At 41.8% G+C, this 17,081-nt stretch overlaps 1 protein-coding gene across 6 annotated transcripts in view; it reads right to left on the bottom strand.

The window, feature by feature from the left end:
• The window catches only part of CDH10 (cadherin 10), a 149,161-nt gene that overhangs the window by 111,893 nt on the left and 20,187 nt on the right, over nt 1-17,081 (bottom strand). For 2 of the 6 annotated variants that reach the window (XM_048839657.2, XM_048839656.2), the window contains exon 2: nt 13,218-13,320. The exons of the other annotated variants lie outside the window; for them this stretch is intronic. The gene's annotated coding sequence lies outside the window, so the exon portion shown is untranslated. The remainder of the gene's footprint in view (nt 1-13,217; nt 13,321-17,081) is intronic. 6 annotated transcript variants of the gene reach the window in all.

Here is a 17,081-nt window from a genome sequence, read left to right as displayed (position 1 = left end):
TGACACTGTATTCCTGATTCCAAGTACCTTTCACCAACTCTAAGATGATCACATACTTTTAGGCTAAATGGTTTCCATCGGCAATCCCACAAATAACTCATAAAAAGGGATCAGGCCAATTTAATTCCACAATGCTTAGCCAAACGTTCGGCCATAGTGATCATTCTCCATTTAATCTATTGATGTGCGGATGCAAGGTCTTGTTGGGCTAAGAGTCCAACATCGGAACAGACTTGATGAACCCATTTAATAAAGGGTCTGCTTCTGGGCCCCCTCCACCCCTTGGTTGGTGGAATTTTATCCCTGATAAAATTCCACCTTCAGGGAGCGCTGTGTAAGCTTGAAAGCTTGTCTTGCTCACCAGCAGAAGCTGGTCCAATAAAAAGATATTACCTTGCCCACCCAGTCTCTCTAGTTCCCTCTGAACTGTTATATACCTCACCCCATTGCCCTTCTTCAGAATCACCCACCAATCAGAACTCCTCACTTGTAGCTGTCAGACAGTAATGGAACAGCAGGCCACTTTCAACTACTCTCAAAAGAGTCCAAGAGTAAAGAGAATCTGCTGGCCCTCCTCTCCCCAGTTTAGTCCCAGTGAAGAAGCTCCACTTAGTGCCCACCTACACAGGAATTCTCTTTGGAGGGATGTGAGGGCCTCACTTCTTCCTTACTTCAACAACGCCCCTATTGATCTAATAATAATATTTAAAGAAAACAGAAGCCTTGCACATTTTTGTTATGCTTCTCTGCTAAGCAAGATGTGAGAAACAGGCAGTAACATATGAAGAGAATTCTGTGGGCATTGCATCAGATAGTGGAGATCAATGAATCATGGTTAAAATTCAATAGGAATATGCACTTACAGATCACATATAAAGCTTACAGAATTTCTGTTATGGGAAATCTATAATCCACATATATTCTCAAAAAAAGAAAAGAAAAGAAAAAAGAAAAAAATAGTATTATTCAGAAAAAGAATAGCAACTGCAAAGAATAGCAGTATTCAGAAAAAGTTCCTCCTGCGAGATTCTGATCTCAAGCCAGTTTTACCCCAATACAATCCCATTGACTTCAGTGGTGCTAATTTCTGATTACAAAAGGCAAGAGCAGAATTGGAAGTTACTGCAAGTTGTTAACAATGACTTCAGTGGGGCTGTATAGAGTACAGTTTGGGGGAAGAATCTGCCTAATTTGTCTACAGTTTATATTATTGTCCATTTATTATCCAACCCTTTTTGGTGTTTTAATGGATTATGGTGTTAGGGATTCATAGTGCTGCATTATAATAGGGAGCTAATTAAGGGTCAAAGACTTCTGCAATTTAGAAGGGTGTTACTGGAACAAATATTAAAATTGCTGCTTATTTTAGCCCTTCCAATGAATCTCCATTTCTTGGCAGTAACCTGCTAGGGAGACTAGATGACAGATAGATTACTGAGGCTCAGTTTTACATCTTCCTGTCACTATAGTCCATATTCCTTTGTTGTTATTTATAATTAGGAGCTGTTTTATCAGCATGTACATCATTAAGAAATGATCTTTTGAGGAGATTTTCAATAAATGACTCAATTCTCTGTACACTATACTGGTTTATGAGTCATTTTTAACAACAGAGGTATGTCCTATCCTCAAAATCAAACTAAAAAAGGACAATTTGTGATTACATCGATTTATCAGCCTACTCTTCTGACAAAATTATTGGCAACAGCAATATCGTCTCAGGATACTAGAAACCATAGAGCACATGCAAGCTTAACAACAGGACACCTTCAGATGATTCACGCAATGGGAAGCAATGCAGGAAATCTGAGCCACAACCTATTTTACTGAACCTTGCCCTTCTGTGCTTACTGACACAGTCAAGTGTAATTGTAGTCACGTTAATCCCAGGATATTAGATACAAAAGGTAGGTGAGGTATTTGTGATGGTACACCCCATAAGGCTTTATGGGAAATGCTCATGTATGTATATATGACATAACTAGAATATGTTTTATGCTACATATACCATGTAACATATCTCTGTAAAGGTTATGATCTACTGAATCTATTAATCCTATTTGTATGCAGGTATAATTTTTGTATTTGAAGTTATGAGTATTGGCTGTGTACTGGCTTGATTTTTAAGTAGCCTTTGTAAAGTGTTTGGTCAACTTCTCGAGAAAGGAATGTGCAAATTAAGTGCCTAGTGAAGAAGCACTTAAGAAACAATGGATCTTGGAATGTTCCAATCCACATAAGAAGTCTACTTGAGGATGTTCAAGATAGCATGCGACCCATGGCTGCTACCTGTAAGTTCTGTGTCATGAGTGGACATGTGACTTGCCCATGTGACTCCAAAACTCCATATTGTAGCTGGGATTCTATACAGGGGGGGTGAGGGGTGTCCACCCACCAGAGAAAGTCTATTTAAACCCTGGGGAGACCACTCCATTTTGTCTTCAGCTGGCTAAAGAGAGAGCCTCTCCACCCCCAAGGATACCTGAAAGAAACTGGAACAACGGACAGTGACTGCAGGGGGTGTGAGTGAGTGCTGGACCCAGACTAGAAGACGACTAGTCTGTAAAAGGAAGCTGACTGGGTGAAGTTTTTATTCAGTTTTCTTAGACATAGACGTGAGTGTTCTATTTTATTTTGCTTGATAATTCACTTTGTTCTGTCTGTTACTACTTGAAACCACTTAAATCCTACTTTGTGTATTTAATAAAATCACTTTTTATATGTTAATTAACCCAGAGTATGTATTAATACATGGGGGGAGGAGGGAGCAAACAGCTGTGCATATCTCTCTATCAGTGTTACAGAGGGCAAATAATTTATGAGATTACCCTGTATATGCTTTATACAGAGTAAAACAGATTTATTTGGGGTTTGGACCCCATTGGGAGTTGGGCATCTGAGTGTTAAAGATGGGAGCAGTCCTGAAGTTGCTTTCAGTTAAGTCTGCAGCTTCACGGCACATGTTTCAGATCCTGGGTCTGTGTTGGAGCAGACAGGCGTGTCTGGCTCAGCAAGACAGGGTGCTGGAGTCCCAAGCTGGCAGGGAAAGCAGGGGAAGAAATAGTCTTGGCAGATCAGTTGGCAGCCCCAAGGGGGTTTCTGTGATCCAACCCGTGACAGTACTCTTTTTTATTGGACCAATTTCTGTTGGTGATAGAGAGAAGCTTTTGAGCTACACAGAGCTCCTCTTCAGGTCTGTGAAAGGTACTCAGAGTGTCACAGCTACATATAAGCTGGAACAGATAGTTTAGCGTAAGTAGCAAGTACATTGTCTAAGGGACCATTCAACGTGAAGTGGCCCAACAACACTCCTGTAGCCATAAGACAAAAAGGGGAGTTTGTGGGTTACAGATTGTTGTAATAAGCAATAATTCCAGGGTCTTTATTCAGACCATGATTTTAAGCATCTAGCAAAGTTATGAATTTCATCTTCCAGGCTCCTTTTTTGAAAGCGTTGTGCATATTCTATATAATACTGAGCTATATTATAACACCGAGCACCTTTCCCAGCCCTGAAGAAGAGCTCTGTGTAGCTGGAAAGCTTGTCTCTCTCCACAACAGGAGTTGGTCCAAGAAAAGATATGACATTACCCACCACCGGCGGCAGGTATAGTCGGGCAGGAGAGGCTGAGCCTCCCCTAGCACAGCCACCACTGACCATGCCGCCCGAGTTCTGGACTGCGGTGGCCCTGCCACTTCCCCTCCATGTTGGGAGAGGGACTCTGCGGAAAGTTTTTGCTTATTTATTTTGCACCATGCAGGTACCTGGGCAGCTGAGGTGGTGGTACGTGCTACTCAGCTTCCTGGGTCCCTGGGACTCGCCAGGGAGATTACTGATGAATCGGGAAGCTGAGTAGCAGATACCGCCTCCTCAGCCGTCCAGGAACCTGCATGGTGCATATAAAAGCTCAGCATTCTCTGCCTGGCTGCTCCTCTCCAGCACTCTCCATCCCCATCTCTGGAGGTCCCTGACAGTGCTCACCGGTTCTACCCCTCCACCCCACTCAGCCCACCTACCACCACTTGCTGGTCCCTCCTCCCCCTCTCCCCTGCCACCCCTCACCGTTCCGTGCTCCGGTGGGAGGAGGGATGCATCAAGCAGCAGCAGGGGGCTGAGTGGGAAGGGGTAGAGGAGAGGAGGGATCCTACGTGGTGAGGGGTGGCCGAGCAGGGAGGGGGAAGGAGAGGAGGGACGCACATGACAAGCAGGTAGAGGGTCGAGTGGGAAAGGGTGGGAGGGGCCAGCAAGTAATGGCAGGGGGGCGGGCAGGGAGGAAGGACCAGTAAGTGGTGGTGGGAGAAGGAGGGACCATTGAGTGGGGAAGAGGCTGAGTAGGGGAGAGGGCAGGGCAGAAGTGGAGTGTGGGCGGCCATGGGCAAAAGAGGCAGGACAGGGAGCTAGTCTCCCTCAGGGGAAGCTTTACTCGCTGCCCATGTCACCCACCTTGTCTCTCTGAAAGAGTCAATATCGTTTGAAACCCCAACAGAATCATCAACACTTGGAACTGGCAGAAAAACTGGATACATGTTTTCTGACATTTTAATCCTGTTTTTCTTGGAAACATCAATATTCAGAAAAATTTGACAAGCTCTGGTCAACACCTCTCTCAGATAAGGAAATCCACTGTCTCCCCAAAACATGCCATAACTGGGCCAGTAATTAAGGATTTATGGTTTGACACAACCCACTTCTGTGTCTATATCTACAGGGCAGTATCTAACTTCTCATTCCTAAGCAACTTAAAGCAAGCACAATCTCTTCCATGCTGTTCCATGCATAATTTGCTGCATCCATTAGGTCCAGTGTATGTGCTGGGCCTAAGTGGTGGTAGAGGGGGAGAACAGAGCTTGAATGCTAAGTCCTTTTTGTCCACATTAGACATTCCCTACGGCAGATGAGTACTATCATATTCATGAAATTATTAGGGCTGTCAAGCAATTAAAACAATCACAAATAACTGTGTGATTGAAAACATTAATTGTGATTAACCCATGTGATTAATCGCACTGTTAAACAATAGAATACCATTTATTTAAATATTTTTGGATGTTTTCTGCATTTTCAAATATATTGATTTCAATTACAACACAGAACAGAAAGTGTACAGTGCTCACTTTGTATTTATTTTTATTACAAATATTTGTGCTAACAAAATAAATAGTATTTTTCAATTCACCTTATGCACGTACTGTAATACAATCTCTGTGATGAAAGTTAAACTTACAAATGTAGAATTATGTACAAAAAATAACTGCATTCAAAAATAAAACAACCTAAAACTTTAGAGCTTACAAGTCCACTCAGTCCTACTTCTTGTTCAGTCAGTCGCTCAAACAAACAAGTTTGTTTACATTTGCAGGAGATAATGCTGCCCATTTCTTGTTTACAAAGTCACTTGAAAGTGAGAACAGATGTCCACATGGCACTGTTGTAGCCGGCGTCACAAGATATTTATGTGCCAGATGCATTAAAGATTCATATGTCCCTTCATGCTTCAACTGCCATTCCAAAGGACATACATCCATGCTAATGAGGGGTTCTACTCAATAACAATCCAAAGCAGTGCAGACCGAAGCATGTTCATGTTCATTAACTAAGTCAGATGCCACCAACAGAAGGCTGATTTTCTTTTTTGGTGGTTTGGGTTCTTTAGTTTCTACATTTGAGTGTTGCTCTTTTAAGACTTCTGAAAGCATGCGCCACAACCCATCCCAATCAGATTTTGGAAGGCACTTCAGATTGTTAAACCTTGGGTCGAGTGCTGTAACTATCTTTCAAAATCTCACATTGGTACCTTCTTTGCGTTTTGTCAAATCTGCAGTGAAAGTATTCTTAAAACAAACAACATGTGCTGGGTCATCATCCAAGACTGCTATAATATGAAATATATGGCAAAATGCAAGTAAAACAGAGCAGGAGACATACTAATCTCCCCCAAGGAGTTCAGTCACAAATTTAATTAACACATTTTTTTTTAACAAGCGGCATCAGCATGGAAGCATGTCCTCTGGAATGGTGGCCGAAGCATGAAGGGCCATACGAATGTTTAGCATATCTGGCATATGAATACCTTGCAATGCTGGCTACAAAACTGCCATGCAAATGCGTGTTCTCACGTTCAGGTGACATTGTAAATAAGCCAGTAGCATTATCTCCCGTAAATGTAAACAAACTTGTTTGTCTTAGTGATTGGCTGAACAAAAAGTAGGACTGAGTGGACTTGTAGGCTCTGAAATTTTACATTGTTTTATTTTTGAGTGCAGTTACATAACAAACAAAAAAAATTGTAAGTTGCACTTTCACGATAAAGAGGTTGTACTATAGTATTTTTCAACTCACCTTATACCAGTACTATTTCTTTTATCATATTTACAGTGCAAATATCTGTAATAAAAATAATACTATAAAGTGAGCACTGTACACTTTGTAGTCTGCATTGTAATTGAAATCAATATATTTGAAAATGTAGAAAAACATCCAAAATATTTAATAAATTTCAATTAGTATTCCATTTTTTAACAGTGCAATTAAAACTGTGATAATCGCTATTTTTTAATCACAATTAACTTGAGTTAATTGTGTGAGTTAACTGTGATTAATTGACAGCCCTAGAAATTATATATCAAAGCACCCAGCAACTGCAAGTTGTTTCCTTGCCTCTGAACTTTTCGACTTGCAAACTCTTGACACATCCCTAGAAATAACTATGGAAGAATGACAGTATGACTAAACAATAATGAACCAAACAGCATGTTCAGAACACAGAGGGGGTTGCCTGAAATGTGACCAGATAGCGAAGAAGAGAATTAATGTCGGGAGACTATTGTTCTTTAGGAATCTCTCTACACATGACAAGTTCCTGCATCTACAAGGGAATTCACAAGACACTGCTGACAGGTAAGAAGGTCACCAACTTGGCTGTTGTCATCAGGAAGAAACAGAAGCCAGCACTGATGGGAAGAAAGGGCACTAGAAAACCACTAATCACAATGAGTCATTCACAAAAGAACCCTCTTGGCTGGGATGATTTAGTTGGTGTTGGTCATGCTTTAAGCAGGGGATTGGACTAGATCAGGGGTCTGAAACACGCGGCCCATGGGCCGTATGCAGCCCGTGGGGTTATTTTCTGCGCCCCCTCCAGCATTTACCTAGAGCGGCTCTGGCCTGGCGCTCACCAGGGGCAGGGCAAGCTCCCTCCCTGCCTGCCCTGCCCCCGCACCACTCTGGGAAGCCGCCGGGACCTGGGGGAGGGGGCACAGGGGTCTGTGTGTTGCCCTGGCTGCTCCTCTAGGTACCTCCCCCGAAGCTCCCATTGGCCACTTCCCAGAGCAGCACGGGGACAGGGCAGGCAGGCAGGCAGGGAGCCTGCCTTTCCCCCGGTGCGCACCGGGCCGGACCTGCCCCCTGAACCCCTCCTGCAGCCAAACCCCCTGCCCTGAGCCCCCTGCTGCACCCCGCACCCCAACCCCCTGCCCTGAGCTCCCTGCCGCACCCCGCACCCTTCCTGCTCCCCAGACCCCTGCCGCACCCTGCACCCCCTTGGGGCAGGGAGGGGGCTGGAATGGGGGCAGGGAAGGGGTGGAGGGGAAGAGGGGGGGCAGGGGCAGGGCCTCATGGAAGAGGTGGAGTGGGGGCGGGGCCGGGGCACCCGGGTGGGAGGGTGGTCAGTGGTGCGGCCCTCGGGCCAACGTACTAGTCCTCATCTGGCCCTCGTGATCATTTGAGTTTGAGACCCCGGACTAGATGACCTCCTGAGGTCTCTCCAACCCTAATGTTCTATGATTCTAAATAGATCAACAATATTTGTATCCTTCTCTTCCTGTGACTGGAAAATAGTCTGTCTTCCAATCCGGACTTACGGGTGGGCAATGTGTCCGACCACCTGGGCGTCATGGTAAGGGGAGGAGGGTTGCCCCTCCCCTCCATCAAGAGACTGCAGGGCTGTGGGGCAGGAGATAGGTGCTCACACATATCCCCTCTCCACCCTCCCGGCAGCATGATATCCGCAGCACTGCCACGTCTCCACCTGCTGCTGCTTTGCCTGCTGAGCGGCTGCCCGCTGCTTGGGGAGCAGTACTTCAAGGGTGCCAAAGAAAGAATAGCCAGGGCACCTAAGTCCAGCCCTGCTCTGTACTTGGATACTTTCCCCACCAAATACCCAGAACTCCTGCTTTTCCAATTAGTGTTTCCCCCAAAAGACTGCTGTTTCTTTGCAGCACATTGCTGTGCTCGGACGCTGACATAAACATTCAACTGTGCCACAGGTTATGCTGGTGTTGCCTAGAGTAGGAGTGCCCCTGAACAGCTTCTGCCCATCCCCTTTGTGTGTCTTTTTAAGAGGGCACTTTCTTACTCCTCCCTCCCCTCTCTCAAAGAACTCTCTCATACAGTTTGAGAACAGAAAAGGGGAATTTCCATACAAATGGGAGTGGGGCATTACATAAGCAGACAGCAATATCCTGATATGATCACACAGCATGAACAGAGAATTAAAAATGTCAGATATCCAAAGGAGAACTCACTACAGTTTCTGAACAATCCCATTGGCCCTACTATATTCATAAAACCTATCTGCTAGGTAATTACCAGTAATTAAGCTTTTTACAAGTTACTGAGGCAAATTTTCTGCTGATGTGAACACATTCAGGTCCCTGAACTTCAAAGATGTACTCATTTTCACCAGCAGAGAATCTGGCCCTTCATCTGTTTGCAAATTATTTAAAATAGGGGGAAAGGGCCCAACCCAGCAAATAAGATGCTTGCAGCTCTAAAGAGGACTAGGGCAAGGGTACTTACACTTTTTCCACAATGTGAGTCGACTCTTAATAGAGAGTGTCTTGTGGATCAACCCCGATGCCCATTTGTGAGCTTGTGATCACCGTGCCCAATCATAACAAAATTGCAACCCTGTGCCAACTAAATCAATTATTTATATTAAAAATTAATTAGGAAATTAATTAGAAAATAAAAAACCAAATAATCAGAAAATATATACTGTTGTGGGTTTGGCAAAACATCACTGAAGCTCATGGGTGTATTTACCGCCCATCGTATAACAATTAAGAAACAAGCATGAGCAAATCCCACCCCAAACACAGGATCTTTGTACACTGGCACTGGTGGTTTAACTTCCAGTTTGGGTAGACATATCTCCATAAGCTCTACTTAAGCTAACACACCAAAACTAGAAGTGTAGCCACACTGTCACAAGCAGCAGGAGGTGCTAGCCACCCAGGTAAATACTTAAGGTTTCAGACAGGATTGTATTTGGGGCAGCTAGCCCATCCCATCACTGTGGCTGCACTTCTGTTGTTAATGTGGTACCTCCATCAGAGATAGCACGGGCATTTATACTCAAGCTGGAAATTACACCTCCTGTGCTATACCATAGGCACATCACCACCCACATCAAAGGCACTGAGAGCATGGCCCTAAGAAAAACCTACACTGAAAGCTTTTGCGTTGAGCAATGGCTGAAAGGGGCATGGAGCTAAGAGCAGTTTGAGTTTTCCTGTGTTTAGGGAAACAGGACTTTGTAAATCCTTTGTAAATAAACAGCACTGCATCAAAGATACCTGACTCCATCAACAATGTTGCCTCCTAATGAAAACAACCTGCAGGGCCCCAAACTTTGGCTGACCCAAGGTCAAAAGGGGGTAAGAAATATTTTTAGCTATCTTAATCCAATTTAGAAGACAGAACAAAGTAAAAGAGCCAACATGCTGGGACCAGCAATCTTTCAATGACCACAGTCTGGGAACTGCTAATAGAAGTCCTTTAACCTAGTTCAACAAAAAATGAATATAAGGTCAAATACTTGTTTCCAAATCTGCCCCAAGGGTTAAGTAGAATTTGAAAAACTAAATACCTATTTGTATTATGTTTAGTCGGAGTTCAGTTTGCTAGGTTTTATTTTAAGTTGTCACTTTAGACTTCTGGGTTTTGAGAAATACCTTTAAACATTACTGGCAAAAGGAAATATAGCCCCAGGGGCTGAACATACAATAGTTAATGTTTACATACATTGTGTATGGAAAGGGAAGGCAAATGGAACGATTCTAAGTATGTAGAACAGTTGCTGTCTGAAACGGTAAAAAATGATAACATTAAAGCAGCAGTAGCATCCCTATTAAGGATGGCTTGTCTCCAATGTAATGTCTGATATTCTGAGTTTGATATTGCACCTCAGCCATTTCAAATCCCATTCAGCTCAAACTTGCTATGTAACTCATCATCAAATGTTCAGTTTTATGTTTCCAAAGGGGGAAAAAGGGGATGTAACGGTAGTTGAATTCTACTTTTTTAAAACACAGTGACCATTAGCTACTGATTTTTACTAAACTAATTTACTTGTCCATTCCCTGTCCACCATCATATTCTTCTCTTTCCACCATTATTTATTTTTAAAAAAGCATCAGAATTATTATTGTCATTCTTATTTAAAACATATTGAGCAGTGGTAGGGTATAATGGATAGGGGAAATGAACCAGACTCAGGAGAGCTGGTTTCTATTCCTGGCTTAGCCACTGACCTGCTGTGTTGACTTTAGGCAAATCACTTCACCTCTCTGTGCATCTGGATCCACCTCTTGCCTTTATTCATGGTGTCCATTTAGTTGGCAAGCTGTTCAGATCAGAGAGGGTTTCTCGCTCTGTGGTTGTACAATGTCTAGCACAATGGGGCCATTAGTACCCCATACAAACAGTAATAACCTATATTTCTATGCTTAGGTTTATTGCAAAGATCCAAAAGTGCAGCTGCTTTTGTGGAGAGAAATACCAATTGGTTAATAGTACCTACTGCAACACCATACAACAGTTTGGGACAGACAGGAATAAAAACCCTATTCAGATGAAACAGCAGAAAAGTTTTAGGCAGAGAGCAGGACTAACTCAAACAGTTCTGCCAAACCTCCAATAGGACGTACTCAGCTCCAGTGGCCCCAAGAAATTATACTTTGATGATTTTCCTCGTGCTCCAGTGCTGCTTGGTGTTGATTACATACAACTTCATCCTGGCTGACAGCTCTGTAGGGATTGCACCAATTACGTGCATTTTTGATTACTTATTTTCTACCCCTTTTAGCACTTATAGGACTTGCCTCCAGCCTCCTACTCTGCCCTCCCCCTCCCTCTGCCACATACAATTTTTCATAACATAGCAGTTTAGGTTAGATGGAGGGAGAAGGTCACAGACTGAATTTTGGGTTTGGAATTTATGCCCATTTGTATGCATTTGCTGGGGACCCCCACTTTATTTAAACAGGCCCTGACTAACAACATATAAATAACCAAGGTAGCATTTGGCAAGAATACCAAGGTAAAATCTCTGCTTTTGTGACATTGTCTTTAACAAACCCAAAAGGTCATTGCAACTTGCTTTTACATTTAATTTGAAATATACCACCACCAACAGCAAAACTCCTCCTGACAGAATGCTGAACCATTGGTTCAGTTCTGATTCAGACGGAAAAGGGCCACTTACTGAATCAACACCATTTTGCAGCAGCCTTTAAATGTTTCTTGTTTATTTCCCATCCAACTGTAGGCCCAATTCAATCCTGATTAGTTTAATGAGATTGGGATTGAGATTGGGATTGAGATGGGATTCAGAACAAGATGGGGTGAGTCCATAACTAGAGTGGATACATTTTGTTGTACTTGTTAGTTATTATAATTTATTATTTGAATTACAGTAATGCCTAAAGGTCATATCTGACATCAAGGCCACTATTGTGCTAGACACTGTACATGGTGAGAGAGAGAGAGAGAGTCCCAGCCCTGACCACCTCACTGATTAAGAAGACTGCTGTCTATCAAATGCAATAGAAAAAAAAAAAGACAGGCATAAATAAGTATTATTTTTATGTAGTGATAGATTATAGTGATTGGCTTTTCTTTATCATTAATTAAGAGTCCACCCAGTATATGTCGTAAAATTATCTGCAAAATATACCTTTACACTGTGAAACAATATACCGTATTGGCCTGTGGGTGGCATTTAGTATCTTTAAATTACATAAAAGCTCCGTAACATACTGTAAATCCACTATCAACTCGCAAACGAGAGACTGAAGATGAAGCTACTTGCAGCCACCTCCAAAATAACAAAGAATATCCTGGAGGTGGCTAGAATCCAGTACTTACAGCTGTAAACAGTGCTCTGTATCATTTTGTAATGACCGATATAGTGGACTTTTATTAAGGAGACAGCATGGTTCATCAGTAAGGAAGAGATGTAAAAAAGCCCCAAAAACCTCAACATGCCAGCTGCCACACAGGTAGATCAGAGACATAGTGGAGTCATCCCAAGGTAAATGTATCACTGATTCCACCATTGCTACATGCATATACTTAAAGTCAATGGGAATTTTACATGTGCACCAGAGCTGCAGAATAAGGTGTTTTATAGGATATTTCAATCTGCCTTTTAAAGCATGACAATGTAAACCCAGTCTTGCTTATAAGAAGTGAGATTACATACCATTAAATCTTGATTTTACTATTTTACATAGTACAACTCTAATTCAAATGTCTACAAACAGTAGGAGACATGAAGTGAGAGGCATATCATATAGGGTACAGTAAGCCATCCTAAGGAAGATTTCAATTAACATAAAAATATATGACATATGAAAAGAACATATGAATTATCAATAAGTGCAAAAGACAGAAAGATAAAAGAAAGCAAATGTTCCAGCCTCTGAATAGGGACAGGGCAGCATTACACAGCTATGCAGGAAATACCTAAAGAAAGTTTACAGTTAATTTTTGGCTTAAAAGCACCACCACCACACAAGCATTAAAAAATATAGACCACATAATTAAGGTTATACCAGAAGAAGTAAAAATGTGTGTGTGTTTAAAAATAAGGGGTTGCAAGGACTTTGGAGGATATGATTAGAATTCAAAATGATCTTATCATTTCTCCAATTTGTCGTGAAATAAATAGAAAAAAAAATCAATAAGGACAAATGGAAAAGTACTACACATAGGAAGAAATAATCAAATTGCATAACTACAAAATGGAAAACTACTGCCTAGGAAGAAGTACTGCAGAAAGAGATCTGGGGGTTTTAGTGCCTCAGAAATTAAATATGAATCAACAGTATAATACTGTTGGGGGGGGGGAACCCACAAACATAATTCTAGTATGTATTAGAATGTTTTGTAAACATGACAGGAGAAGTAATTCTTCTTTGAGTTGAGTACTCACCTGGAGTACTATGCCCAGTTCTGGGCACCACACTTCAGGAAAGATGTGGACAAATTGGAGGAAGTCCAGAGGAAAAAATTATTAGACATCTAGACAACATGACCTATGAGGAAATATTGAAAAAAATGGGTTTGTTTAGTCTGGAGAAGAGAGAACTGAAAGGGGACACAAAAACAGTCTTCAAGTGTGTAAAAAGGTTGTTATAAAGAGGAAGGTGATAAATTGTTCTCCTTAGTCACTGGGGACAGGTCAAGAAGTAATGGGCTTAAATTGCAATAAGGGAAATTTAGCTTGGACATTAGGAAAAACTTACCAACTATAACGGTAGTTAAGCACTGGAACAAATTATTTAGGGAGGTTGTGGATTCTCCATCACTGGAGGTTTTTAAGGACAGGTTCCATAAACACCTAACAGAGGGTCTAGATAATACTTAGTCCTGCCTCAGTGTAGATAACCTATCAATAGGGCCCTACCAAATTCACAGCCGTGTGAGACACGTCACGGACCATGAAATCTGGTTTTGCGTGTGCTTTTATCTCATACTATACAGATTTCATGGGGAAAACCAGAATTTCTCAAACTGGAGGTCCTGACCCAAAAGGAGGTCATGGGGGTTGCAAAGTTATTGTCGGGGGTGGGTCATGGTATTGCCACCCTTACTTATGCACTGCCTTCAGAGCTCGGTGGCTGGAGAGCAGCGGCTGGTAGCCAGGCACCCAGCTCTGAAGGCAGCGTCCCGCCAGCAGCAGCTCAGAAGTAAGGGTGGCAATACCATACCATGTCACCCTTACTTCTGTGTTGTTGCCTTCAGAGCTGGGTGGCTGGAAAATAGCAGCTGCTGGTTACCATGCCACACTTACTTCTGTGCTGGTGCTCAGTGCTGGGCTCCCAGCCAGCAGCCACCACTCTCCAGTTGCCCAGCTCTGAAGGCAGCACTGCCCCCAGCAGTAGCATAGAAGTAAGGGTGACAATGCCAACACTCCCCCTACAATAACCTCGCACACACACCCCGCAACTTCCTTTTGGGTCAGGACTCCTACTGTTACAACACTATGAAATGTCAGGCTTAAATATCTGAAATTGTGAAATTTATGATTTTTAAAATCTATGACTGTGAAATTGACCAAAATGGACTGTGAATTTGGTAGGGCCCTACCTATCAAGCTCCCTTCAAATCCTACATTCTAAGATATTCAGAAGCAAAGGCTTAGGTTTCTCTTCACATTTGTTTTAATTTAATTTTATATGATATATAAACCCTTTTCTACTAAAATAATTGACTGGGATTATATGACCTACCATGATGTAACCGTTTTGCCCAACTAGCAGATCAATACTTTGTTGAATATGCATTGATTTCATACATTCATTTGAATGCAGAAATTGCTACCTTGTATATTGTACACCAGAAGCAAATTAAGCCGTTACGAAGAAATAGATGTGATTTTGAACAAAATCTCAAAACCGAGTCTCAATTTAAGCTTTTTCCAGGACAACATATGGTCACACGTACTATTAAGCAATTCTACAGGTAATTCATCCATTACAACTGTTCTGTACATATAATTTAGGAAGGTAGAATGTTCACCTTGGAATATTTAAATAGTATAAATCAATTAACATAACTACCTGTCAAATACTTCTCAGGGATCATTAAAAGTTTATGAAACAAACCACTATCTCCTGAGAATTATGTGATGAGAGAAATTTTCCCTCTTACTAAAATCTAGGAAGTAAACAATACAATGCCTGAATGTATTAGAAATATTTGGTGTACACTGTTTGACTAATGCTATCAGTAATACAATAAATCTGAGCACAAAATAAGACAAACCTACACAACTGACATACTGATTATCCAACGTAAGTTCAGGGCCAATTGTAAACAGAATAGCCCTGTTTCAGTTGTATTTTTCTGGAGCCTTTCTGTTAGAAAATTAAAAGATTCTGGAGCAAGATGCGCTTGCAGATACACTGGTGCTATTCTGTTTAAGGCCCCAATTAAGCAAAGCACTTAGATATATAAATAAGCCCAACCCTATTCAGCAAAGCACTATGTGCTTAATTTTAAGCACATGCTCAAGACCCATTGACTGCAAATAAATTTAAGTACATGCTTAAGTAATTTACTGAATTGGGGTCTGCACACATGAAGCTGCATTTTGGCCCTTCCCTACATCTGGGTCTTCACTCGGCCTCCAGAGACATCAAGGGTTTGATGAGTAGAAACTCTCCAGGGGAAGGTTGTTACATCCCCTTAATTTTTAGATCTCAGGAAATCCACTGAAGGCAAGGAGCTTTTGCAGTGCTTCCCAGCCCAGCAGCTCCCACTTGTTCTTGAACAGCCTGGCTCCTGCAGATGACCAAGTACGTGGCTAACAGGACTGCAGTTGCCAATGGAAATACATTTATTTGAGGGTGCCAAAACATGTAATAAAGAGGGAAGAAGCATATGTGGCTGTAACAAACCAGATTCTCTTTTGGGTTTTCTTTTGAGGAGGGAGGGAGAATTTATCACACCTTGGAGAGCACCCTACCCTAGCCCCAAACCTTCCTCACTCAGGGCTTGTCCACTAAAGCCACTTTACTGCTGAATGAGAGCATCCTCATGGGGGTTTAATGCACTTTAACTTTTATACACATTAACTTCACTGCTTCAGTTGATTCATCTTATTTTACTGAGTTTCCCTGATTAGATAAGGCCTCTCAGAGTAGGAGCCCTGCAGGACCCTCACAGAAGAGTTATGAGGTAAGGGAGGACAACATGGCAGAGTTGATAATTGCTGATTTCCATGCCTTCCTAACCTCGACCTGCTGTTGTAGAAGCGCTTCCATTCAAGGAACTAGAGCAGAGCTTGGGAGGCTCAAACAGGCTAGATCCTGATAGTCACATAGATTGCTGGAACACTTCTCATCTGATATTTTCTTGGTTGAAGTGAAATTAATGAAATTTCACTTCAACTGGCAAACACACTCATTTTCAACCTTTGGAGGGACAACTAGTGAATTCCTAAGTTTGGAAAGTTTTATTCTCTTTAAAAGCCTCTCTCTTCTCCCTCAGATAATTTGTGTCAATGCCATAATAAAATTAAATCAGGGCCAAGCAAAATAATGTTTTAAATATGACATCAGAGCAAATACTTGTATATACAGCTTTTCTTTGTTCTTATTTTTAAGACATGAGGATTTCTTTTTGTCCTTGATTTAAAATACATTCCAGAATTTTCTGTTTACAAACTAGAAAGCTGCACATATTCCCATGTAGGCATTTCACAATTTATTCTATTTGAAGGGGCACAGGTAAAAATGCATTCCAGGGAAATGGTGCTTTCTTTTCTAACAAGTATATAGTTCAAGCATCAGTCTGTTGAAATACAATTTCCATCTCTGTGTCAGTGATAAATATTCATACCTCTGAGATGGCCTGAATCACTCCTCCACTGGAAAGAGGAATAAAAACAATGAAAGAAACATGCCCTGCTTTGGAGGGTACTATGCACATCTAACTCTGTGCTCAGTTCTGTATGAGGAAGACTGGAGTTATACTAGGGGAGGAAGGATTTTTAAATTTGATACCAAAATTGTATCCAGAAAGAACAGTGTCATTCTTCCTGTTCTAACACTTCTCTTTTCCATTTAAATAGCCACTGCCTGGTTTGCCCTAAATACTGTAAATCACCAAAAGGCAAAGTCATGCCAGCAACTCATTCAGACTATTATTACAGGTGTCTGAAAGGATGTTACATCTAGGTCTCATATGTAAAAACAGTACACAGTTATTGGGAACCTATGCTTTAGTGACCTTTACATCTTGTTTAGAATTTCTCTAGGCACTCACCCCCTGAAGCATGTCAGTTATATAT

Source organism: Caretta caretta, chromosome 2 (assembly GCF_965140235.1).
Source record: "Caretta caretta isolate rCarCar2 chromosome 2, rCarCar1.hap1, whole genome shotgun sequence".
In the NCBI taxonomy this organism is placed as follows: domain Eukaryota; kingdom Metazoa; phylum Chordata; order Testudines; family Cheloniidae; genus Caretta; species Caretta caretta.
The sequence above is the reverse complement of the archived record's forward strand: the minus strand, read 5'-3'. Positions and strand labels throughout refer to the sequence as shown.